This window comes from Artemia franciscana, chromosome 20 (genome assembly GCF_032884065.1).
Source record: "Artemia franciscana chromosome 20, ASM3288406v1, whole genome shotgun sequence".
Taxonomy (NCBI): Eukaryota; Metazoa; Arthropoda; class Branchiopoda; order Anostraca; family Artemiidae; genus Artemia; species Artemia franciscana.
In genome coordinates, this window is record NC_088882.1 from 12,592,097 (window position 1) to 12,618,214 (window position 26,118).

The following is a 26,118-nucleotide window of genomic DNA, read 5'->3' on the forward strand; positions in this document are numbered from 1 at the left end:
GAATGAAACCATTTAAGATATGAACTTTAGGTCTTTTAAGACTTATGTTTCAAATTTAAACAATACGAGGATACGAGAAATAAAATTTCAAAAATGATTAATGCACTACATCTTATAGGGAATCTTTAATTGGAATTATAAATCGGATCTTTTAAATTGGAATCTTAGCTACAAAAATGTGAACGATTCCCTTCTATTAAAAATCATAGAATTACCAAGAATGTTAAACTAAAAACTGTTATTACCCCCTTGGCCCATTTTTGGTCTACTCATACCAGAAAGGCTCAATTAGATTTTTCATTGTTTGGTTCAAAATTATGAAGTTTTAGAGCAGTACCATATTTTCTTTAGCTTTGTCACTTCGAATCGTGAAAATGAATAAATAAAACTTTAATTTTAATGTTAGTTAAATTTTAATGTTGTTTAATTTTACTTAACCGGTAGCTAAATTTTAGCTTTTCGTATGCAAAATTCGTATCAGTAAAATCTGTTAAAAATCATGTTTTTCTTGTGCTTTCATGTCTTTCTTTAGGCAAACCCTTGGACTTATGTTATGTATTATATAACTTTGGAATTAGACGAATTATAGCTAAGTTTTCATAAAGTTTTTCTAAATTTTTCACCCCCATTTCTGTTTTTCCTTTTATTTTAATTTGGCACCCACCTCTACCAAAATCTACACCGCTAAACATCATCTAAAGTTTGGTTTTAGAATTTCTTTGATTTTTTAGGCATATTATTCTCAACCAATTCAAATCATCAGGTTTTATTCCACTGCCTTTGGTGTTCAAAGACAGATTCATCTAAAATTTACTAGAATTTACGAATTTGTAAAGAACTTCTTGACAGCATAACCAGAAGACCAGATTAGAAGTTCGTTTGTATTTCGCATAAAATTATAAGAAAAATGGTGGAAATGTCAAAAGCCTGGGCTTAGGTGCCCGCGACCGAGCTTAAGCACTTCTACAAACCTATTTTACAAATATATAAGCCAATAGCAGCCACAAAGCTATGGCAGTAGGGGTGATTGTACCCTCCTTTGCTTCCCATGAATGAAACTATATCTTCATGAATGAAACTATATAAAAATTCTAAACAATGAATTTTATCAATACAATTAATTCTTCTTTAAATATTTCATGTTTTGAAATTAGATGGACTTATGCAGAAGGTAGTTCTCCACTTGCCAAGCTTTTTCTTTATCAGTCCTCTTTAACGAAAAAGTTCTCTTAGTATCCTATACCTTCGTTCTTACAGGAAAATACGGGCGTGACTTTGTAAGAACCAATTAAAGCCCGAGCACAATCTTTATTCTGTCTTTTTAATCAAGCCTTTGTTTGCGCTAACATGAGCTTGTCAAAAGCTAAAAATATGAAACTTATAATACTGCCTCAAAAACAAATTTTACTTAATAAAGAAACTATTTATAAAACTTAAATAGATTTTTTTCCCGAAAAAAATTTCTGGCATAGATGCAACGCTAATGCGTTAAAATTCAACACCTACTGAAGGTAAATTTTGTGAAAAGTGTAATCAAAACTTAGACTGAATTTCTTTTTTGTCCGACTTAAAACAATCGTTTTACTACAATATCCTTAAACATTAAAGATCTTTTGTAAGATGGTTTTGAGTAAAACCAATACTGTCAATTTTAAGAAATTGGATTTGGATTTATAGAATATTGATCTCATAATTGCAGTTAAAGTGTAAAAAATATTGAAGGAGATTTTTATACTAAATTTTATACACAATTTTCGGCATAGCCTAAAAACCAATAAAGGTATAAAATAAATTCAGAACTTACTTCTAATTGTGCTCTTACATTAATTTATTATAACTGAATATTATGCTGAATATTATAGGCTCAATAATATATGATAATTAAGATCTTAAAGTAACTGTTTTATTCAGTAACTGATTTCATTTCACCAAACAATGAAATAAACTTTAAAATAAATATTGCTTCTCATACGATGTCAAATGTTCAGCTATCAATCAAAACTAAAAACAAAAGCTAAAGTCTGTAAATTTAACGCTTTAATTTCCAAATATTTGTTTTAACATCCATTCGAGGTTTACAAGCAAGGAATATAAAAAGAGGCTTATTATACGGAAAAACGTGCTCTTTGTGAGCAAGGGTTAACAAAGTGAGTTGTGATAGGTTGCAAATAAATACCTTAAGGATATTACTATGTATGAATAGTCAACATAATATCAATAGAATATTTTTAAATTGATACTTTATATCGTTGTATGTGTTCTTTGGCAAGAGAGAATTGAAAATGAATCTCAACGAAGTTTTTTGACATATATGGAACATACCCTTTTAACTATTTTAATTGTTTACAAACTTGCACATTTACTATTAATATGCACCAATACTTTGCGAATTCTGCCCTATCGTGCAGGTTTTATAAGCATAGTTAACATCCGAGCAATTCTGTTAAAGTTCAGCCAATAAACTTACCTTTCACTGTATTCATCACGATGGGCATAACTTTGAACAGCATTTTCTTCAATTAAAAATTTGGCACGTTGGTAGAAAGAGGCAGAAACTGGAGGGGGCTGCTTTCTCAGCAGGATATCAATTGGCTCCGGAGATGATAGGCACATTAGATTGCCAGAACATTCGGGCTTTGAGCAGCACTCAGTATCTGCACAGTCAACCAGTCCGTCTAAAAGTAAAATCTACTTGAAAGCTTTTAATTGTTATGTTTTCCTACCAAAGTGAAAGGTTTATCCAATAGCGTTTGAAAATGAGTTTTAGAGTGTGAAAGATACCTCTAGTATTCACATTAACTGAGGATAGTGGGAGATAGTTTATCATAGAGGGTTGGGTTGAAAAAACATGAAGCAATGTACGCAATGCGAGATTTTTAGTAAAAAAAAATCTGCAAAATCTCTTAGAAATGATGACAGGGTAGTAAAAGGTTCCATTGGTTGAGTAACAGTGAGGCATGGTGGTGCGAATCGACTTCACGGTGTATCACGGAGGGTTGGGTTGCGAAAACACGAAATAATGGATTAACATTTTGAGGGGTATCAGGGTACATGATACACATGGGTACATTTTTAGCTACTTTTATTTTGGAAGGAAAGACTGACCATGAAACGTTTCAGAAAATACTTCAGACGAGGAACACTTCAGTACCTCCGACCCCAATACGAAGCAGCATAATTTTATGTGCTGCTTACCAATGCAAAGCTGCTCATTCAGAAAATACTGCAACTTTTACAGATCTGCTTTAATAAATGTTTTTATAAAAGCAGTAAATATGAAGAGTTAAAAGACCAAAAGTCCGCTTTCTCTTAAAATTCCAAAATCCTATTTACACCCTTTGTTTGAAATATGAAGGCCAAACATGTTTCTTCACCACGACCTTTTTAATTGTCAGATGATCGGAACAGTCTGGCCTGTTGTTTTACTGTGATTCTCATGAACTAAGAATGTGACTCTTCGTTGTGGAGATGCAACTCTTCGTTGCATCTCCACTCTCTAACTATCTGATGTTAAACACAATGCTTCTCTGAAGAATATTAATAATATGATCTTATGAGTACTCTGATTTCAATCATAGTCAGTTTTGAATCCTATAAAAACCCGTCAAATCGGCTTGCTGTAGGTATATACCAGCAACCAATCGATTCGTTATTGATTGCTCATTTCCTACCACATGGTGTTTGTAAAATCTTAAGATTAAAAAGAATATGGTACTAAGTTATTTTTCAAAATTAAAAATTCGAAAGGACAATTTTTTTACAATTAATTACACTGAAACAAGATGAATTTATTTATGGGGACATAAGTATTTAATCCAGTAGAAATCGTGCTCACATAAGTGCCAGTCAAGAGAAAATTTATTTGTCAACAATTTTTAAATACCAAAAGGTATGTTTTGCTGCAAAAAAACGTATACAGCATTGTTGTAAGTGTCATTAATTGTTCTGTAATGATCATATGCCTACTTTTGAGATATTAAATAACCTGGACCTTTTCCATGCACCACAGCAAGTTGAAACCTCCTCAAAATAGAATCCTGTCGACTCCTCAGCTTTTAATAGTCTGGCAATACCTTCATAAATTTTGTAAGATACGAAGCAAGGTGGTGTACTTTATTCCTGAGCTGTATTGTCTTTAGTGATTAAGGTAGACATCGACCTGGGATGTCTAAATTAATCTTGACGTTTGACAGAAAAAAAATACCGGGTATTTTATTGTCAACTGTGGATCAGAACGCGTGTTTAAACCGATTGTTATGGAAGCCATATCAGAGAAGTTGACTTTTTGATGGGACCTTAGTTAAAAATGTCATATGGATGGATGATATAAAGCTAAGTTGACAAAGTAGTCAAAAAAATAGACGGTAAGTTGACAAAATAGTCAAGCTAAGTTGACAAATAGTCAAAACTTATTCCTCAGTTGTGTCGTCTTTATTAATTAAAGTAGACATCGATCTGGGATGTCTAAATTAATCCTGACTTTTGACAAAAAATTACCAGGGGTATTTTATTGTCATCTGTGGATCAGAACACGTGTTTATACCGATTGTTATGGAAGCCATATCAGAGAAGTTGACTTTTTGATGGTACTTTAGTTAAAAATGTCATATGGATGGATGTTATAAAGCTAAGTTGACAAAATAGTCAACAAAATAGTTGATAAGTTGACAAAATAGTCAAGCTAAGTTGGCAAATAGTCAAAACTTACTCCCGAGTGCTACCGTCTTTATTAATTAAAGTAGACATTGATCTGGGATGTCTAAATTAATCCTGACTTTTGACAAAAAAAAATACCAGGGGTATTTTATTGTCATCTTTGGATCAGAACACGTTTTTATACCGATTTTTATGGAAGCCATACCAGAGACTTTGACTTTTTGATGGGACCTTAGTTACAAATGTCATAGGATAGATGATATAAAGCTAAGTTGACAAAATAGTCTAATAGAGAACCGTTGTTCTTTTCTCCTGCTAAATATGAGCGGACATAATAATAATTAATAATATTATTATTATTAATAATAATAATATTATTAATAAATAATAATATTATTTATTAGCGGATATACTATATTATATTATATTATATAGCGGACATAATACTACTATATTATATAGCGGACATAATAATATTATTAATAAATAATAGATTTTAATATTAAAATATACAATTAACAAATTAATCAGTATGTAACCAAAAGAAAGAAAAATAAAATGAGAATAAATATGTAGGCAGCTGTTTTTCAATTTTTCGAGGATAGAGGATCCCAATTAACTTAGGTTTGTAGATATATCTCAGTTTTAATTTATAGGTTGTTGAAAAACCATTCCACCGATTAAATAGGGTGGCTCTCAACAGCACTCTAGCACTCTCAACTCAACATCACTCTCGACAGCACTTAATCTTAAAGTTCTATTAAAAAGTGATCGTTCAACGAGTAAGGTTGAATCAAACTTAACAAACAAAAATACAGTCAAACTTTAGCGTAAAGAGTAGAGTATTGAGGACGGGGCAATGCTTCATGTGGAATAATTTCTGTTCGTTTTTAAAATAATGCCAGTAAATCTGGTTTTCCCTCCATGAAATATACCCTTCCCCTTCACGGAAAACTCCTCCTTAGAAATTTTATCCAACGTAAAATACACCCCCCCTCCGTCAAATTCATTCCAGACATTTCCATCCTCGCTGAGAATGGTCTCTCCCTGTAAAATTGCTTTCGGACGATTCTTGACCGAAAAATTCTCCTTTGTATTCTTTCTTTTGAATAATACTTTAACCTCTAATCGGTTTCTCGATCACTCCAGAAATGCCACCTTCCGTGGAAGTTATTTCCCGGAAATCAAAACATGGTGATAAAATCTCCTGCATATTTCCCCCGGATCATCTCCACATGAAAAATTTACCAAAGTGAATGTAAGACAATTTAAAAGAACTTCGTATAGTAATTCTGTCAATTCCTCCCAGTGTAAAATTTCCCCTCGAATGTTCACCCCTTCCTTAAGGAATTTTTGTCCCCAAGGAAGATTCTCCCAATTAAGCTCCACCCCAAGCACAACCCCTTCCCTCAAAAAAATGTTTATAGTTCCCAATAACAAATACTAAACGTTAAAAATGGGTGGATTTCATAACTTACAGGTCTCTCTCCACGGACTGTAGGGAGGGGGATCATTTTACATCTAAGGACATAATTATTTAATCTTTCAACTGTAGTGAACAGAACGGCTATATAAAAATTTTGATCAGATAATTTTGGGGAAAAATAAGCGTGGGGGGCCAGTTGCCCTCTAATCTTTTTGATCACTTAAAAAGGGCACTAGAACTTTTAAATTCGGTTCGAATGCACCCTTTTCCGATCTTATAGGACCATCATTTCGATATAGTTATCCCTGGGGAAAAAATAAATAAAAATGCATCATATTTCTTTAATTTCAGGGGGTTTTCTCCTTATTTCAAAAATCAGGCAAACTTTCTCAGGCTCGTAACTTTCGACTGGTAACTCTAAACTTGATGAATCTTATATATTGGGGATCAGCATTATGGGCAAATTCTTTTGATGTATCTATTAATAATAAAATTCCGTTTTTTAGAGTTTCGGTTACTATTGAACCGATTCGCTCTTTACTTGCAGTTCGTTACCACGAACTGTTTGACGGGCAGCGGTTCTAGAAGAAGATATCCTGCTTAATTATTTGAATGAGTTTAAATAAGTTTTTTTCAACGATTCTATTTTAAATTCGTTGTTTCCAGAGAGTAATTCTTGTACATTATAGCAGTGATTTTATCCGATGCTTAACCAAGCTTTGTAAATCTGATTCCATTCCATTTAATGTAGCAATCATGTTGCACAAAAAGATACTGTTATTAACCATTTAAAATTGAATTTATCCATATTACCATGCAAGATGGTGGACCTTCATTCATAAGAAATTAAGCTTCATTTTTAGCTCGAACGGACACTTCCTTTTGGCAGATATTGTTAATTACAACATAAAACGGTGTGTTTATATAGACTATCCGTGCTTAAAAACACCTTTGTTTCATCATGCAGTTTAGATCACGCAGCGCTACTCCTGCGTTATTTAGTAAAGAGTCTGCTATTAGGTGAACGATATTTTGTGTCATTACAAATCTAAAACATTCAAATTATATTTAAATGTAAATGCAAGCGTCTGGCCTTCTACGCTTGTCTATGGATGATGCAGGGCATCCATATGAAGTTAATGGTTAATTGCTGAATTTGTTTAAACAAACCTTTCTGACAGCCTTCCATTGCCGGAACACCATCACTACTTTGACCAATACATTTTATCCAATAAATATTGTATGGTAGGCTTAGAAATTCTGCTCAAAAACCTTAATCCCGAGATCTAGCAAAGTTATTAACACAATGCATGGGATCGGGCGATAAAGTTTTACGTAGGAGTAAACATGAACGCTTTTCTACTATTCCAAGTTTCTACATGATGTAAATAAAAAAGGATGTAAAAAAAAGTATTTGTACATACTTTTTTGTGACTCGGTAACAATTTGTCTTCAACCCGGTGCTGGGTTACGATCCAAACTACAAAAAAGCTCCAATATATGGTGTACCCAGGTGTCAAAGATATGACAGAATTTAGATACCAACGGAATAAATTCCAACTGTCTGTTTAAAATTGAAAGAATCATTGAGAAACAACTAAACATCTAAAGAGCCATCAGAGATTCTGAGAAGTTAAAATAAGAAGAAGCTGATAAAATATTATAAGAGCGTAGACCTCTTTTCTAATCTGGAAACAATGAGAATTTTCAAGGAAAAACTTCAGGGAAAAATATCCTAATCTCCCCTCCAGCATCTTGCACAGGGAAAACGAACCTAATATCTAATTCGATAACTACTCAGGACTTCCAAAGATTTTTTTCTTTGATCAGTCATTTCTATATATTCTTATATTTTGATTTTTCAAAGGCAGTGAAATAACAAACACATTCAAGCAATCATTCCTTTGAATACAAACAAAATACCATATCATCAAGCCATAGGTATACATAAGTAAACCACAATTCTCGTAAATAATTCTAATACTAGAAAATCTTGTATGCTGAGCTTTCTATTGAAAGACTTCAAAGGATTGAAATCATGACGCTTTCTACTCAAAAGGCCTCTCCAATACTCCTTTTCTTCCTGTATTTATCTGTAAGCAATCCCAGTCCTTTTGAAAGGAAAGCTTACAATAGGAAATATTAAGATGTAGATTGTTCAATCAGACATTCAATTTAACCAAAGCTTACTTCAAAAAATATATCCATACCTTTTGTTCAAAGTATATTGCATCTATATATACATAAAAAAAATCGTGAGCTCATTTGAACATGAGACAGAAATAGAAAGAAATTACGAAATAGCTTTCAGTGCTTAGTTCGAAAAGAACAACTGAATCTTCACTGGCACAAAGAAAACAGGGAAACCCAATAACTTAAATGGGGCTCTCACCTTACTCTTATAAGAACCCAAAAGTGCTGATTCTGCAAAAGCAGCTCAAGGTTCCGTTCAATTTAAAAGAGGAAAAGGTCAGAACCCTATTCTCACTTACAGAGTAGATTTACCGAATTAATAATATATTTTTAAAGAAATATATTGTATAATGATTAAACGAAAAGAGTGGCTTTTACATTAGCTCAGCTAGAAGTAGAGTCATAATAATACTACAGTCATTTCGAAGGAACTAAACATTTTAATTTTGGGGTCGTCTGTTCCGGCTATTATTTTCCAGAATGGAGTAATTACATACGAGACGAAGAGATATTGACCAAAATAGATCCCATTTACTTATGTCAAGGATTTCTCGACATTGAAATGAAATTGTGAAAATGAGACAAAGAAAATTGAAATTTGATTCTAAAAACTAACGAAGACATTATGGAGTTACTCTTTTTATCATGCTGACACAACTTAATGCATTTTTTTTTTCTTTTTTTTTTTGCAACGGTATAGAATTAGCTATTTTCAGCCTATCTACAGGTCTTGCAGGATGTTTTATACATAAGTATTGCAATAATAAGATGTTCATTATAAAACAGTTCGCTAAGGAGTGACGTGGCTCAATAGTAAGTTAAACTTTTATTTTAAACTATTTTTATTGGGGGAGGGGCCAGATGGTGTGCTATTGAAGTAGGTATTATTCAAGTGATAGTGAATTAAACTAATTATTTAACAAACACGCTACTTCATGAATTTAAAAATATTACGCAATACACTATCTATCTATCTATATATATAAAAATAAGTTGTCTGTCTGTGTGTCTGTCTGTCAGGTGACGTCATATTTCTGTGTCGACTGACGTCATGAAGTTAGTTGTCGTCATTTTTGCTATGACGGTGACGTCATTAAAGATATATAAGACATATATGTTCACGTAGAAATCTATTAATGTTTAAGTTTAAAATGACTGATAAACTTACAATGGCAAAAGCCGATGAAGATGCTCAAAGAGTCTATGCCAAAAAACTTGCTGCTGATAGAGAAAGTCAGAAAAGAAAGCGTGCCGAGGAATCAAAAGAACAGCAAGGAAACAGGCTTGAGGCTAAAGAACGCAAAACCGCGCAGTTAGATGAAGATCCACCTGGACAGCGAGAGTCAAAACATATCAAAACTGAAAATGATAGCGATGATAATTGGGTTTGGGATTTTGACTTGGATAAGGTCATCAATGCCTACCAGATTTTAGTTAAAAAAAACAAAGGTTCGGCGATATGTATTTCATAGTGAAGCTGAAAAATAACGAAGAAAAAGAAAACTGAAAAAAGAAAAAATGTAAAAAACTAAAAAATACTAAAAAGAAAAAACACTCAAAGAGAAATTACAGACCGGGACACAAATGTCGACCGCGACAGAGGGAATATAAATAACGACCGGGACACTCAAAGAGAAATTACAGACTGGGATACCGGGACACAAATGACGACCGGGACACAGGGAATATAAATGACGACCAGGACACAGGTATTTAAGAATATCGTTCAAAGACAAATTTTTAATTGTAAGAAGACCGTTGAAAGAGAAATTTTTAATTGTAAAATGACTGAAGAACCTACAATGGCAACACCCGAGGAAGCTGCTCAAAACGAATGTATTCAAGCCGAAGTAGCTGAGTTGGTAAAGCGTTATGTTTCATGTTCTAGGTCCGAGAGGCTCCAGGTTTGAACCTTGGCTTTAGAATTAATACAAAAGAAGAAAAAAACTAAAAAAGGTAAAAACTACAAAAAAACTAAAAAGAATATATATATATATATATATATATATATATATATATATATATACATATATATATATATATATATATATATATATATATATATATATATATATATATATATATATATATATATATATATATATATATATATTTATATATATATCTATATATATAAAAATAAGTTGTCTGTCTGTGGATCTGTCAGGTGACGTCATGTTTCTGTGTCGACTGACGTCATGTTTTCGACTGACGAAATTACAGACCGGGACATCGGGACACAAATGACGACCGGGACACCGGCACATAGGGAATATAAATGACGACCGGGACACAAGGAATGTTCGATTAGCAATCACCATCAACAAAGCACCGGGACACAAATGACGACCGGGACACAGTAAGTATAAATGACGACCGGGACATAAGTAAAATAAAATTAAAAACTAAAAAAAAGGTAAAAACTACAAAAAAAACTAAAAAGAAAAAAAACTAAAAACTAATAAAAAACTAAAAAAGCTAAAAAGCTAAAAAAAAAGTAAAAAAGAAAATAAAATGAAAAAGGAAAAAATGAAAAATAAAGGAGAAAAACAAAACTAAAAAAAGAAAAAAAAACTAAAGAAAGGTAAAAAACTAAAACCTAAAAAAATACCAATTCAAAAACGAATGTATATACAGACCGGGACACAAATGACGACCGGGACACCGGGACATGACGACCGGGACACAGGGACACAACTACAACAGGGACGCCGGGGGGCTCAGGGGGATACATAAATGACGATGGCGACACAGGGAATCGTCGATTAGCAATCACCATCAACAAAGCTCAAGGGCAATCATTAGAATCATGAGGTATAGATCTGAATACGGATTGTTTTCCCATGGACCATTATATGTTGCATGTTCAAGAGTCGTTAAACCTGACATTCTATTTATATGCACAGACAATGGGACAGCAAAGAATGTTGTATATTCGCAAGTTTTACGTAGTTGAAAACATATATATATATATATATATATATATATATATATATATATATATATATATATATATATATATATATATATATATATATATATATCACAGGTGGGACATAGGGACACAACTACAATGGCGCGTAACGACTTACGCGCGCGGGGGGGCTTGGGGGGCGCGAAGCGCCCCCACCAACTAGGTGTTGGGGTGGCGCTTCGCGCCACCCCAACAGCTAGTATATATATAAAAATAAGTTGTTTGTCTGTGAGTCTGTCGAGTGACCTCATGTCATCATGTTGTTATGAAGTTAGTTGTCGTCATGTTTGTTATGACGATGCCGTCATTAAAAGTATTTAAGAAAATCGTTCAAAGACAAATTTTTAATTGTAAGAAGATCGTGGACGGAAAAATGTTTAATTGTAAAATGACTGAAGAACCTACAATGGCAACAGCCGAGGAAGCTGCTCAAAGAGTCTATGCCAAAAAACTTGTGGCTCATAGAGAAAGTAAGAAAAGAAAGCGTGCCGAGGAATCACAAGAACAGCAAGAAAACAGGCTTGCGGCTAAAGAACGCAAAATCGCGCAGTTAGATGAAAATCCATCTGGACAGCGAGAGTCAAAACATATCAAAACTGAAAATGATAGCGATGATGATTGGGTTTGGGATTTTGACTTGGATAAGGTAATCAATGCCTTCCAGATTTTAGTTAAAAAAACAAAGGATCGGCAATATGTATTTCATAGTGACGCTGAAAAATAAAGAAGAAAAAGAAAAACTGAAAAAAGAAAAAAGGTAAAAAACTAAAAAAAAAAACTAAAAAGAAAAAACACTCAAAGAGAAATTACAGACCGAGACACAAATGACGACCGGGACAGAGGGAATATAAATGACGACCAGGACACAGGTATTTAAGAATATCGTTCAAAGACAAATTTTTAATTGTAAGAAGATCGTTGAAAGAGAAATTTCCTACAATGGCAACACCCGAGGAAGCTGCTCAAAACGAATGTATTCAAGCCGAAGTAGCTGAGTTGGTAGCGTTATGTTTCAGGTTCTAGGTCCGAGAGGCTCCAGGTTTGAACCTTGGCTTTAGCATTAATACAAAAGAAGATAAAAACTTTAAAAGGTAAAAACTACAAAAAAAAACTAAAAATAAATACTAAAAAACTAAAAAAGCTAAAAAACTAAAAAAAAAACAAAAAAAGGTAAAAAACTAAAAAAGAAAAAAAACTAAAAAAAAGGTAGAAACTACAAAAAAACTACAAAGAAAAAAAACTAAAAACTAATCAAAAAACTAAAAAAAAACTAAAGACTGAAAAAGAAAAAAAAACTAAAAAAGGAGAAAAACTGATAAATAAAGGAGAAAAAGAAAACTAAAATCCGGGACACAGGGAATATAAATGACGACCGGGACACTCAAAGAGAAATTACAGACTGAGACACTGGGACACAAATAACGACCGGGAGATATAAATGACGACCGGGACACTCAAAGATAAATTACAGACCTGGACACCGGGACACAAATGACGACCGGGACACAGGGAATATAAATGACGAACGGGACGCTCAAAGAGAAATTACAGACTGGGACACTGGGACACAAATGACGACCGGGATACTGGGAATATAAATGACGACCGGGACACAGGGAATGTTCGATTAGCAATCACCATCAACAAAGCTCAAGGGCAATCATTAGAATAATAAGGTATAGATCTGAATACGGATTGTTTTTCCCATGGACAATTTTATGTTGCATGTTCTAGAGTCGGTAAACCTGACAATCTATTTCTATGCACAGACAATGGGACATCGAAGAATGTTGTATATTCGCAAGTTTTACGTAGTTAAAAACATATATACATCTATAACGAAAAGAGAAAGCTTTTCTCTTTTATCTATATTCACAGGTGGGACACAGGGACACAACTACAATGGCGCGTAACTAATATGACGCGTAACAACTTACGCGCGCGGGGGGGCTTGGGGGGGGCGAAGCACCCCCACCAGCAAGGTGTTGGGGTGGCGCGAAGCGCCACCCCATCAGCTAGTAAATGATAAAAACACATTAAACAGTCATAAATATGTGCTGGTGCTTGGCTTTTTACTAAAATTGTCAGTAATGAGTTGCTGCAGACGGCAGTAATATACCATAAAAAGCTTTCGGGTGGGCAAAAGTAAATGTCGTATACACTCGGCTCAGATTGATCACTAATGCTGCAGTACATAGCCTCCTCACTTCCCCCAACCCTCACACCCAGTACAGGAGGCTCAATCTCATGATTAGATCAAGCTTCGTTGTAATAGCCCCGGGTATCCCGCTATCCATTTGCTCGTAATTTTGAGTGAATTTTGACTGTGTAAATTTTAATTTCTTGAAGTAAATGATTATTGAACTGTTATTTAGAATTCTTTATTAAATTGATTTGTTTGCGGGTTTGCCGATTTATGCTAATAAATAGCATTGATATGAGTGGGCCACATAAAACCAAAAAAATCATAGGCAGCGCAATTACACTGTCTAGATAAAGTTATAGGATAAGTCTAAGTATTACACACAGATTATGTAACATTATATATTGACACGATACCGCATTTGAAATTTTAAAGTACTTGAAAAATCTAAAGTTAAAGTTAGAATTATTAACTTATCCTTTGGGCATTGTTTGACTAAGAATATCCAGAAAATCTGAAATATTCTTGGCATCATTACGGTAGAAACCTTAAATTAATTAAAAATTACCAGGAATGCCAATCTGAAGGGATAATTGACTACTAGAGTCTCAAAATTACCTTCCCCTTTGTATCTTTGTTCAAAAACGAATTATATAAAAACTGCGGAAAAATTTTTTCTTGTGTAAATCAGGGTATGGAGGGTATACATTTCCGGAGGGGGTTACACTAAATATCGTATTTATGTCTATAATTCCCTTCACGAGCAAAGGTCGGTCTCCTAGTACTGCATGAAAAAGCCGATAACAATAGAAAAATAGAATGGGTTGATGCCGCTTATATGTACAAAAAATTTCTAAATTGAGAGAAAGATATGCATATTTTGTTTAAATTCACTTTATTCTATTCTCAGCAGACATTTCGTAAAGTATAATGAGGCAGAGATAAACGGCGACACAGGGAATGTTCGATTAGCAATCACCATCAACAAAGCTCAAGGGCAATCACTAGAATCATGAGGTATAGATCTGAATACGGATTGTTTTCCCATGGACAATTATGTGTTACATGTTCAAGAGTCGGTAAACCTGACAATCTATTTATTTGCCCAGACAATGGGACAGCGAAGAATGTTGTATATTCGCAAGTTTTACGTAGTTAAAAACACACACACACACACACACACACATATATATATATATATATATATATATATATATATATATATATATATATATATATATATATATATATATATATATATATATATATATATCACAGGTGGGACACAGGGACACAACTGCAATGGCGCGTAACGACTAAGCGCCCCCACCAACTAGGTGTTGGGGTGGCGCGAAGCACCACCCCAACAGCTAGTTCCCAAAAAAAGATGAAAAACCCCCTAAAAGTCAGAATATACCAAACGAAAAGCATACCATCAGATTTAGCATATCAGATACACCTTTTGTAGAGGTTTCATCTGGGAAAATGTGAAATTCTGTATTTTTTGCCAGAAGAAAAATTACGGATGTGTGTTTATTTGTTTTTTTCTTTTTGTTTGTTTTTTTCCCAGGGGTGATCGTATCAACCAAGTGGTCCTAGAAATTCACGAGAATGCTCATTTGAACGGAAATTAAAACTTTTAATACCTTTTTTTAAGTGAGCAAAAAATTGGAGGACAACTAGGCCCCATCCCATGCTTTTTTTTTCCCAGTCACCGGATCAAAATTTTGAGATAGCCATTTTCTTCAGCAATGTCGAACCTTTTTAAGTGAACAAAAATTGGAGGACAACTAGGCCCCCTCCAACGCTCACTTTTTCCCAAAGTCATTGGATCAAAACTTTGAGATAGCCATTTTGTTCAGCATAGTCGAAAAAATCTAATAACTATGTATGTGAGGGCGACTTGATCCCCCACAGTCCCTTGGAGAAGGGCTGCAAGTTATGAACTTTGCCCATTGTTTACATGTAATATGGGTTGTTGGGACGTTTACTGACAATTTCAGGGGGGATTTCCCGGGATTGATCGTATTATAAACTGGAGGACAACTGGGCCCCCTCCCATGCTTTTTTCCCAAATTCACCGGAACAAAATTTTGAGATTTCCATTTTGTTCAGCATAGTCGAAAAATCTAATAACTATGTCTCTGAGGACGACTTAATCCCCACACAGTCCTTACTTTGCAACTTTAATCCCCAACTTTGCCCATTGTTTACATACAATATTGGTAATTAGGAAATTTACAGACGTTATCAAGGAGATATTTTCTGGTGGGGTGAGGGTTTGGGGGTAAGGGTTACATGGGAAGATCTTTCAATGGAGGAATTTTTCATGGGGGAAGCAAATTTTCCACGAAGGTGCCGGTTTCCCGGAATATTTTAAAAAAAGATCAAAAATTAAATAAAAAACAAGTTATTTCAACTGAAGTAAGGAGCAGCGTTGAGAAAACGAACAGAAATGGTTACGTTACGTATAAGAGGGGGTTCGCCCCCTCGTCAATACCTCGATCTTTATGCTTAATTATTTTTGGTGTTTTAGAAAGAGCTATTTATTCTAAATAAACGGCCTTTGTGATTCAGGGATCATTCTTAAGGAATTGGAACAAAACTCGAACTTTTGCGTAAAGAGCGAGGTATTGATGAGGGTTCGAATCCCTTCATAAATGGAATAATTTCTGTTCGTTATAAGTTTTAATTTTGCTCCTCACTTTCACTTGAAAAAAACTTATATTTTTTTTTATTTAATCAAACAGTTCGTTGTAACGAACTGTAGTAAGAAGCGACCCGGCTCAATAGTAACCAAAACTCTAAAAAATGGAATTTTGGCACCAATAGCTACATCAAAAGAATCAAATTTTAATGCTGATGTTAAATATATAAGTTTCATCAAGTTTAGTCTTACCCATCAAAAGTTACGAGCCTGAGAAAATTTGCGTTATTTTAGAAAATAGGGGGAAATACCCCTAAAAGTCATAGAATCTTAACGAAAATCACACCATCAGATTCAGCGTATCAGAGAACCATACTGTAGAAGTTTTAAGCTCCTATCTACAAAAATGTGGAATTTTATATATTTTGCCAGAAGGCAGATCACGGATGCGTGTTTATTTGTTTTTTTTGTTTTTTTTTCCCAGGGGTGATCGTATCGACCCAGTTGTCCTAAAATATTGCGAGAGGGCTCATTCTAACGGAAATGAAAAGTTTTAGTGCCCTTTTGAAGTGACCAAAAAAATTGGAGGGCACCTAGGCCCCCTCCCACGCTAATTATTTTACCAAAGTCAACGGATCAAAATTCTGAGATAGCCATTTTATTCAGCGTAGTCGAAAAACCTTATAACTATGTTTTTGGGGACGACTTACTCTCCCACAGTCCCCGTGGGAGGGGTTACAAGTTCAAAACTTTGACCAGTGCTTACATATAGTAATGGTTATTGGGAAGTGTACAGGCATTTTCAGGAGAATTTTTTGGTTGGAGGCAGGGGTTGAGAAGGGGGGATAGGCTGGGGGAACTTTCCATCGAGGAATTTGTCATAGGGGAAGAAAATTTCCATGAAGGGAGCGCAGGATTTACTAGCATTACTTAAAAAAAAAAACAATGAAAAAATAAATATGGAAAAGTTTTTTTTTCAGCTGGAAGTAAGCAACAGCATTAAAACTTAAAACTAACAGAAATTATTACCCATATGAGGGGCTCACCTCCTCCTAATACCTCACTCTTTACGCTAAAGTATATTTAGTAATTTCAACTATTTATTCTGCGGTTTTTGTGATTCAAGGGTCATTCTTAATGAATTGGGACAAAATTTAAGCTTTAGTGTAAAGAGCGAGGTACTGACAAGGGGGCGAACCCCCTCATGTATGTAATAAAAACATGAGAATACAAAAGTTCTTTACGTAAGCTAATTTATAAGTTACGTATATCTTTTACTTATAAAAAGATTCGTAAAAAATTAAAAGTTCTAGTTGCCTTTTTAATTAACCGAAAATCGGAGGGCAACTAGGCTTCCTCCCCCGCTCTTTTTTTCTCAAAATCATTCGATCAAAATTATGAGAAAGCAATTTAGCCAAAAAAATAAATATACAAATTTCGTTTTAATTATTCCTCTGCGGAGAGCCAAAATCAAAACATGCATTGATTCAAAAACGTTCAGAAATTAAATAAAAAAAAACAAGTTTTCTAAAGGAAAGTAAGGAGCGACATTAAAACTTAAAACGAACAGAAATTACTCCGTATATGAAAGGGGCTTTTCCTTCTCAACGCCCCGCTCTTTACGCTAAAGTTTTCTACTGTTTTAAAATGTAGAGTTAAGAGAAAAAGTCAAACTTTAGCGTAAAGAGCGGAGCGTTGAGAAGGAAAAGCCCCTTTCATATACGGAGTAATTTCTGTTCGTTTTAAGTTTTAATGTCGCTCCTTACTTTCATTTAAAAACTTGTTTTTTATTTATTTAATTGTAGATAGAGGCAATCCTACATTAGTGGGTTAGTATGTGAATCCAGCACAAAAGGATTCACATAAAAGGAAAAAATAGAAAAGAATATAAATTATAAAAAGAAAACAATAGATTTCAATAACTCCAAATTAAAAAACATAAAAAGTAAAACAATTCGATGAGTCCTGGAGCGGATCCCCCTCTACAAAATTCCATAACCTAACTAAAACCGACTTGACCTATTTAGTTATAGTAAGAATACCATTATAAAAAGCACTAAGTCTTATTTTCTTTTTCGATGATTTTTTTTATTTCATTCAGGAAATTATATTCACTGTATGAAAATGATTCCATTTCTGTTCTTTTCATTTCTGTCCCATTTGCAGATGTAGAGCGTGTGTTTATTTCCATTTTTGAAAGTTTTAAAATAATAGAATCTAATGTTAAACTGATAGATTTTAGGAAGTTAAATCACCTTAAATATCAGGGGAGAGAGAAAATTGGCATGAGCAAATATGGCGAAACCCAAAGCATAGAACATTTTTCAATTTTGCAATTAACTAGGCTCATATTTTGTTTGATGATAAGGTTTCAAAGGCAGCTTATTTGGAAAAATATGAATGTGGAACATATTATGAAGTGTAATGGACTCCTCTTTTTCTCGTATTCCTTGTGTTAAAAACCAGCGTAGATTAATTAAAAAAAATTATCTGCTCACTTTAAAGAGGAAATTTGTCACTTAAAATGAGCATCAGTTTTAAAGCTACTTAATAAATTGTAATTTTTTTCAAATTATTGGAGGGGCAACTGCCCTCCTGTCCCACCCCCCTCCTCAGTGGCCCACTGTTGATATCATTAGACACATTGAAAAAATTGAATTTCTATGCTGAATCCAAACGTATAAAGTTCATTAAGCTTAATGTTACTTATCAAAAGTTGAGAGGCCGAGAAAATTTGCCCAATTCTCGTAAAAGGGGGGGGGCCTAAACACCTCCAAAAACAAGTGATATTAATGAAAATCACTCGGCATACCAGAGAACCCTATGATAGAGCTTTGAAGCTCCCATATACAAAGTGTAATACTTTGTGCATTTTTTGCCTGAAGAAATATCACGGATGTTTTTTTTTTCGCAGGGTTATTAGCATCAAACCAGTGATTCTAGAAATTCGGGAGAGGGCTCTTTTTATCCAAAATCATAACTTCTAGTCCGCTTTTTAAGTGACCGAAAGAATGATGGTCAACTAGCTCTCCTCACATGCCCCCTTTACCCCAAAATCACCCGATCAAAATTTTGATGTAACTATCTGATTCAAAGTAGTTGAAAAGTCTGATAATTATGCTCTTAGAAATGGCATGACTTACAGAGTCGCTGGAGAAGGGGTTGTAAGTTTCGTAATTTACCCATTGTTCACATATAGTATTTGTTACAGGGAAGTATACAAAGATTTTTTGGAGGGGGTAGATTTTTTACTTGGGGGATTTTTCACATTAAAAATTTTCCATAGAGAAGCTTCCAAGGGTGAAATTTCCAGGGGAAATTTTACGCTGGGAGAATTCGCCAGAATCCATTTTAGAAATTCTTTTTATTTGTCTTACTTTTCTTTGCCTGCTCAATATTACACGTGGGGATGTTCTGGGAGTGGGATTGAAACTGTCTGGAAATTTTTCCACGGGATATTTTTCTACGGGAGAAATTCTCCATTGAGGAATTTTCTCCAGATACAGCTTTCCTTTAGGGGGGGGATTCCTGGGAAAACATTTTGCCAGAGAGGGTTTCTGGCATGATTGAAAAGCTATCAGATATGAAATGAAAGTCTTTAAAAAGCTTTTTTCATCATTGAATATATTGAATTTTTTCAATGTATTGAAAGAGAAAGAAATATAAATTTTTAAAATGTTCAAACATTCAACTTTAATAAGTAAATTATGGTCTGTAGCTCTTACCACCATCATTGTCAAAATCATCGTCACAGTTCATTTCAAGGAGAATGTTGCAGTCACTGCCCGACCATCCTTCTTTGCATTGACAGTAATATTCATTTCCAACTCCTCCTTGACTTGTGCACTCACCATGCCCTTGACACTCCATAGGACAACCCTCTGAAACAAGGAACACAACTTGAAATGAACTCAATATTTAAATAATAAAACGTGAAAAAAATGAACGTGTAAATGTGAGTACATTCTAAATAATGAGTATAATTGTATATTATACATTATTAGAATTTACACATTATTTATATGGTTAAATTACTTATAAAAGTAATATATATATATATTAAAAAGAATCTATATAAAAAGGATGTAAATACATACAAAAATATGTGAGCGTTTGTTCTTACCTTAACCCCTTTTCTTCTGAAACTGGGCCTTTAGACTTGGTAGAACGTTTAGTAAAGGATTTTCAGTACTATCAGATAAAATGTGAGACTGTTTAAAATTATGTAATATTACTTTACAGCAAGGCTTCGATGCTGAAACTCTAGTTTAAACGATTTTGTTCAACATTTTCTGCTTAAGATGAAAATTAAACCTCCAAGTAAGAATACGTACCTTTGTACAGGTAATACTATGCTACTACTACTACTACTACTACTACTAACAACTCGCTGCAGCATCAAACTGCCTGATTCCAACACAGCTACATACGCAGTTCCTCCATACCAATCTATTCAAAGCCTCCCCCTTCACACCCTCCCAAAAGCTCCAATTTCCCTTCAATATTTCCGTGCGACATCCTCCCACCCCATTCGGGGACGACCTGTTTTTGTTTGGCCCTAGACGGTTGGCCGACAAAGTCAATCTTCGGTAATCTGTCATCCTTCATCAACTGAACGTGCCATAGCCATCTCAACCTTTCTTTCATTAAAACCTGGAAAGCGGAATTGAACCACATTTTTCGTACAATCCATTTTTTTATACAATCCTGAAAAAGGCTTATGCCAGCTTTGCCTCACACTCAGACTACCTTTATTGGCTTTGTCTCCAATTGGTCAATGACTTGATGGTAACTTGATTTGAATTCAAAATCGACGGGATATGGTCAGTCAGTTGATTACCCACAACAATCTGTAGGAAATTTCTCTGGAAAACATCTAGCAAATCCTTGTCAGTTTTTTCGGAGCGCCCATAGGTCAGAATCAAATTTGTCCACTGCCATCACTGGGGCTTCTATTATTCGAGTCTTGGTTCGCATACTTATCTTCTTATTCTTCCAAACTCTTTTTGAACTGTGTAAAAACATTCTGAGCCTTGGCTGATCTGCGATTAAGATCTTCACAGCACTCACAGTCTTTACTAATAACACTACCTAAGTAAGGGAAGCTATCCACTTGAACGATCTTCATATTACTCAGCATTACCTCTTCCTAATCCTAGTTTTAACCATTTAGTCTTCTTAAAATTAATTTTTAAACCTATTCTTGAACCCTGGACTTGAAAAAACCTCCAAAAATTCATTTGTTTTGCAAAAAATTTTCATAGCTTAACTCATCAGCATAATTTAAGTCTAAGTGGGTTTTATTTCCTCATTTGATTCCGAGTTCTCCCGTTGCATTTTCTGGGCTCCTTAGGACGAAGTCCATCAAAATGTTCCGCATACAAGGGGATAGAGCGCAATCCTACTTAGGCTCCGATTAACTCAAAACCAGCGACTAACCTCATTTCCTATGTTAACCACAGCAATTATTTTCTCATACATAGCAAAAATCACTTTAATGGGTTTATCTGCGACCCCGACAAGGATAGAACATTAAATAAAGCTCTTCTATCAGCTGAATCAAATGCTTGTCCATAACTGAGGACTAAAGGGGTTTGGTGACTCGGGCACTTCGTAATTATTAATCTAAGGGAGAAAATTCGGTCGTCGCATCTCTTACCCCTTCCTAAAACCACACTGTTTCTTCTATTAAGACTTAATTTACAGTATCTCTAAGTCTAAAAAGTCATACTAGTTTACTTCCTACAGTAAATCATACTAGTTTACTTCCTACAGCAACCACGTTAATGTCTACATAATTACCATACTTTCTTTGGCCTCTATGATTAGACATTAGTGTACATTTTATCACACACTAAAAAAAAGGAAAGCAAAATTTCTTTTTACTATAAAAAGAGATATTAAAAAAACTATAAAAACAAAAAAACTTTGAAATAGCGCCTTTTTCACCTAAATCACCAAAAACTATAGCTTATTTTTGTCCTATCTGGCATAGTTAGAATTTTTAAGATTAAAAATTATATCTAAGGGTAATAATAGCACAAATTTTGACCTTATTAGCTATCAAATATGTCATGAATATCCCATGGTTTGAATCTTCGTCTAAAGTTTTTTAGTGAGTTTGGAGACTAAAGTGTTATATATATATATATATATAATATAAAAAATATATAAACATTCTGCATTCGCATATAGATTTGTAAGTCTAGAGGGAATATCAGAACAAGTTCACCGCAAGCTTAAGTTTTGCAGCCGTGCTTATATCCCCCTTATGTATACCTCTGAGTTAAATACCACCTATAATGGTGATTTTGTATATGCACCAGAGAATCTTCGTACTGCATTTTGTAGCTCTGCGTAGCTTCTTGTCCCCAAATCTAATTTGTATGCCTCAAGAAATGCCTTCTATGGCTCCGGGCATCCCTCTATCCCCTCAATTTAGATATCCAGCCACCAGTGTGTAAAGATGCCTCGTGTTTTAGCTCTTGATTTACTATATGGTCTGATGTTAAACTTGAAGCATATTTCTCTGACAACCAACATTTTTTTCAAAAGTATTTTTTATTTCATTTTGAAAAACGAGTTTCAAAACTAATCTTTTTCCTCATTTTGTTCAAGAGAGATAGCATAGGACAAGTGTAATCTTTGAGGAGATAAGTCTTTACCTTTAACTGATTCAGAATCATTTCTTCTAACCCTAAATTGAGAGAAATTTCTACTTATAGAAACGTCGAAGTAATCGCCTCAATTTCCTGGAGAATCGTGAGGTTTCTAACTTTCTAATCAGAAAGACTTAGCTGAATCCGTTGCTAAGATTAATACATGGCCTGTTAGGGAGTTCAATAGTTGACCAATCACAGATGAACTGTCAAAAAAAACCATAGAAACACTAACTAAAAGCTAATATTGCGTTAATTAAGAATAGAAGGGTAATATAGATTAAGTTAAACAAAATCATCAAACACTCATCAACATTAAGCAAAGACTATTTGGTTTAAACTTTTTACCTGATCAAATAACTAAACAAACAGCAATTAACACATAAAAAAGTCGATAATCTAATTCATCTTCAAACAGTTCGTGGTAACGAACTGTAGTAAGGAGCGACCCGGCTCAATAGTAACCAAAACTCTAAAAAATTGAATTTTGATATCAATAGCTACATCAAAAGAATCGCATTTTAATGCTGATTTTAAATATATAAGTTTCATCAAGTTTAGTTTTACCCATAAAAAGTTACGAGCCTGAGAAAATTTGCCTTATTTAAAAAAATAGGGGGAAACGAAAATGACACCATCAGATTCAGCGTATCAGAGAACTTTACTGTAGAAGTTTCAAGCTCCTATCTACAAAAATGTGGAATTTTGTATTTTTTGCCAGAAGACAAATCACGGGTGCGTGTTTATTTGTTGTTTTTTTTGTTTTTCTTTTCTTTTCCCCATGGGTTATCGTATTGACCAAGTGGTCCTAGAATGTCACAAGAGGGCTCATTCTAACGGAAATGAAAAGTTCTTGTGCCCTTTTTAAGCGACCAAGAAAATTCGAGGGCATCTAGGCCCCCTCCCACGCTCATTTGTTTCCCAAAGTCAACAGATCAAAATTTTGAGATAGCCATTTTGTTCAACATAGTCGAACACCATAATAACTATGTCTTTAGGGATGACTTACTCCCCCACAATCCCTGGGGGAGGGGTTGCAAGTTACAAACTTTGACCAGTGTTTACATATAGTAATGGTTATTGGGAAGTGTACAGACGTTTTTGGGGGGATTTTATTTTGTTTGGGGGTGGGGCTGAGGGGAGGGGGCTATGTTGGAGGATCTTTCCTTGGAGGAATCTGTCAAGGGGGAAGAAAAATTCAATGAAAAGGGCGCAGGATTTTCTAGCATTGCTATAAAAAAACAATGAAAAATAAATATGAAAACGTTTTTTCAAATGAAAGGAAGAAGTAGCATTGAAACTTAAAACGAACAGAGATTATTACGCATATGAGGGGTTCTAAAAATACTTTAGCATAAAGAGCGAGGTATTTAGGAGGAGATAAATACCTCGCTCTTTATGCTAAAGTATTTTTAGTAATTTCAACTATTTATTCTACGGCCTTTCTGATCCAGGGGTCATTCTTAAAGAATTGGGACAAAACTTACGATTTAGTGTAAAGAGCGAGGTATTAACGAGGGTACAAACCCCCTCGTATACATAATAAAAATATAAGATTATGAAAGTTTGTTACGTAGGTTAATTCTTAAGTTACGTATATTTTTTACTAATAAAAAATTCGTTAAAAATTAAAAGTTCTTGTTGCATTCTTAAGTAACCGAAAAATTGGAGGGCAACTAGACCTCCTTCTCCACCCCTTATTTCTCAAAATCGTCTGATCAAAACTAAGAGAAAGCCATTTAGCCAAAAAAAGAATTAATATACAAATTTCATTTTAATAATTTATGTGAGGAGAGCCAAAACCAAACATGCATTAATTCAAAAACGGCCAGAAATTAAATAAAAAAACTAATTTTTTTTAGCTGAAAGTAAGGAGCGACATTAAAACTTAAAACGAACAGAAATTACTCCGCATATGAAATGGGTTGTCCCCTCCGCAATCCCTCGCTCTTTACGCTAAAGTTTGACTCTTTGCCACAATTCTATTTTTTAAAACAATTAAAAGCTTTAGTGTAAAGAGCGAGGGATTGCGGAGGGGACAACCCATTTCATATACGGAGTAATTTCTGTTCGTTTTAAGTTTTAATGTCGCTCCTTACTTTCAGCTAAAAAAATTAGTTTTTTTTATTTGATTTATCGTTTGAAATTGAGGGTCTTTCTTTAATAAAACAGTTATTTAATTTTACCAATCGCAAAAAACAGTTTTATCAATCACACCAGCTCATTTAGAAGATATGATATATATTTTGTATCATCCACATTCGTAGCCTTTCGTTCAGTGGCACCAATTCGAAGAAAAAGGGGGAGTAAGTTGAATTTTCCCCATTTATATTTTTAACCCCCTCTCTGGATTTCAAAAAGATACTTTTTTTGTATTTTCATTAGGAAATACTTTTTTCTATTGAAAAAATTCTCACGCCTAAATTTTAAAATATATTTTGCTCCCCTCCCAACATTTTCTTGAGTTGGTACGATTACTTTTGGTAGCTTATTCATTTTCTTAGTCTTTTTTTTAACAAGTTATTTTTGCTGACCAAGCAGTTTAATTAATAAATAAAGCAGTTCTAAACTAATTTATTTGACAACGTTTACTGTTGTACCTAAATTAACTATAAACTACTTATTCTTCATTTAAATTGTATGGTTAATAAAACGACATTTTCGTAAAAATTAATGAGTTAAAAAAAAAACAGCCAAAAGTATTTGTAAGAGCTGCGTATTATCAAGGAGTATATATTTAATTATAAATTATAATATTTGAAGATTAGCCTTTAAAGTTTAAAGTTAATGTTTAGACCGCTTTTCAAACAGTTCGAGGTAAGGAACTGTAGTAAGGAGCGACCCGGCTCAATAGTAACCAGAACACTAAAAAAAAAGGAATAGATACCACTAGTTGCATCAAAATAATTCCATTTTAATAAGGATTTAAAATATATAAGTTTCATCACGTTTAATCTTACCCGTCATAAGTTACGAGCCTGAGAAAATATGCCTTATTTTCGAAAACAGGGGGACACAGCCCCTAAAAGTCATAGAATCCTAAGAAAAATCACACCATCAGATTCAGCGTATCAGAAAACCCTGATATAGAAGTTTCACGCTCCTATCTACGAATTAAATAAAAAAAACTAATTTTTTTAGCTGAAAGTAAGGAGCGACATTAAAACTTAAAACGAACAGAAATTACTCCGTATATGAAATGGGTTGTCCCCTCCGCAATCCCTCGCTCTTTACGCTAAAGCTTTTAATTGTTTTAAAAAGTAGAATTGTGCCAAAGAGTCAAACTTTAGCGTAAAGAGCGAGGGATTGCGGAGGGGACAACCAATTTCATATACGGAGTAATTTCTGTTCGTTTTAAGCTTTAATGTCGCTCCTTACTTTATGCTAAAAAAATTAGTTTTTTTTATTTAATTTCTGAAC

General features: G+C 34.0%; 1 protein-coding gene across 1 annotated transcript in view; it reads right to left on the reverse strand.

Moving 5' to 3' along the window:
- Positions 1–26,118, reverse strand: part of LOC136039767 (teneurin-a-like) — a gene marked incomplete in the record, with an annotated part of 538,588 nt that overhangs the window by 114,235 nt on the left and 398,235 nt on the right.